Raw genomic sequence first — 2500 nt, 5'->3', positions numbered from 1 at the left:
TCTCTCTCTCATTCTCTCACTCAATATCTATCTATCCATCAGTCCATCTATCTTATATCTATCTATCTTTCTTTCTCTATCTATCGTTCTATCTATTCATCTCTCTCTCTCTCTCTCTCTCTCTCTCTCTCTCTCTCTCTCTCTCTCTCTCTCTCTCTCTCTCTCTCTCTCTCTCTCTCTCTCTCTCTCACTCACTCATAAACAAAAAGAAGAAAAATGAAGAGAAAGAAAAAGTGTTATTTTGGCCCAAATAAGTGCCATGTTGGAATTTCAAGACACGTATGCATACAAACTGGTTATGAAGTGTTGTCAATAGTGTTGCATGATTTCTCTCGGGTGTATTTATATCTATTCTTTCTTTCTTTCCTTCCTTCTTTTTTTCTTTCTTTCCTTCTTTTTTTTCTTTCTTTTTTCTAAGAAACGTATTTTTACTAAAAAACTGAAACGGGGAGTGGAAAAGCTATGAATAGAGGTGAGAAAAGAGAGAGAAAAAGAGGAGAGACGTTTAAGTATAGGTAATGGTGATAATGATAAGGATAATGATAATAGTAAAGATAGTAACAATGCTGAAAGAAAAGATAATGATGATAAGAATAAAAATGATAGCAATGATGAAAATAATGATATTAATGGTGATGATGATGATAATAATGAAAATCATAACAATGATGAAAATGATGATAGTAATGATAATGATGATAATTACAAAAATAATGCCAATGATGAAAACAATGATAATAATGATGATAATGATAAAAATAATAACAGTGATGAATATATTGATAACGATGATGATGATAATGATAAAAAATAATTGTGATGAAAATAATAATAATAATAATATTTGTGGTTTATTTCCCGTGGCTGCAGCGGGTCATCCCGCAGGCTTTCTGGCCGCCTGTTCCCCTGACGTTAGGTCCTTTTCAGACGAGCGAATTTAGTGGCCCGACTGCTAGAAGCGCGACTAATGAGTGAATGTTCACACACGGTGCTTACAGTGGCCCGACTCGTCTCTCCCCCACTCTTGGCTGGGGGAAGCGGATTCTACTGTCGCCTGTCTGTTTGCCTCGCTCCACGTGATGTTCTCTCATTGGCCGATTCCCACCCACTCCAGCCAATGAGGCGGGCCATCCCCATGAAAACACAGTGGTTGTCGCCGTGTGTGTGCTGCTATATAGAAACACATATACCTCGAGTGGTTGATCAGTCGGGCGACTGTGATGGAGATGAGTCGCGCCACAGGCCAGCCACAAGACACTACGTGTGTGCACTACTATTCATTTCTACTGACCTGGCAGTCGCGCTCTAGCAGTCGCGCCACTTAAGTCGTTCCACTGAACTAGTAAGGATCTCTATAGATAACCTACGGACTTCTCCGCCCTGCAAGATGACGTGGCTTTGCTGTCTTCCTTTGTGCCTGTGCCTTTCTTGATAAGAATAAACCTGTTTTTATACTACTTTGACTTGCTTTTCCCACTGGTCCGTGATCTACCTCTGCATCTACACTATTCTTACTATACATAATACTACTTATACACTGCTTACCTTATATTCCATACTTGCTTTGTCTTATTCTTGCCTTTTCGTCTTCGACTAATTCACCTTAGCTTTGTTTTTCTCTCGTTTATCCCTTCGTGTTTCTCCGTTTCTCTCGCGGATCCCTTCTTTTACGTTATCCTACTTTCCTGTTATTTGCCTATTTTATGTGCCCCTTTCCTGTCATTTATCTATTCCACGTGCCCATTTTTTACATAGTTTTATCTTTCTTTTTATCTTATGTATTTCTAAATTTCTTTTAAACCCACCATACACAATTTGCTATACCAAAGTGCATTATGGGTAAAAGTATCACCAAGAACGGGAAGCCACCAGTATATAGGGTCAAGTCAGGTCAGTCTAAGAGAGAGAGAGGCTTTTGTCATGTGTGGTGAAAGACCCTTTGGATAATTGACTGGCTGACTGGTGCTTCTCGTGCCAAGTAAGTGTATGGTGTAAGTGTATGGGGGGGAGGGGGATGAAGGGAGGGGAGAAAGGGAGGAAAGAAAGGGTTAAGAGAAGTAAGTAATAAATAAGTGTAGATATGTCAAGTAAGTGTATGAGGGGGGAGGTTGTAGGGAGGCGAAGCAAGGGAGGAGAAAGGGAGGAAAGAAAGGGTTAAGAGAAGTAAGTAATAAATAAGTGTAGATATGTCAGTAAGTGTATGAGGGGGTTGTAGGGAGGCGAAGCAAGGGAGGGGAGAAAGGGAGGCAAGAAAGGGTTAAAAGAAGTAAGTAATAGATAAGTGTAGATATGTCAAGTAAGTGTATGGTGTAGGTGTAGGGGGGGGGGGGTTGAGGGGAGGCGAAGCAAGGGAGGGGAGAAAGGGAGGCAAGAAAGGGTTAAAAGAAGTAAGTAATAAATAAGTGTAGATATGTCAAGTAAGTGTATGGTGTAAGTGTAGGGGGGGGGGGGGAGGGGGTCGAAGGGAGGCGAAGCAAGGGAGGGGAGAAAGGGAGGAAAG

The sequence above is a fragment of the Penaeus vannamei genome, chromosome 28 (genome assembly GCF_042767895.1).
Source record: "Penaeus vannamei isolate JL-2024 chromosome 28, ASM4276789v1, whole genome shotgun sequence".
NCBI classification, from domain to species: domain Eukaryota; kingdom Metazoa; phylum Arthropoda; class Malacostraca; order Decapoda; family Penaeidae; genus Penaeus; species Penaeus vannamei.
The sequence above is the reverse complement of the archived record's forward strand: the minus strand, read 5'-3'. Positions refer to the sequence as shown.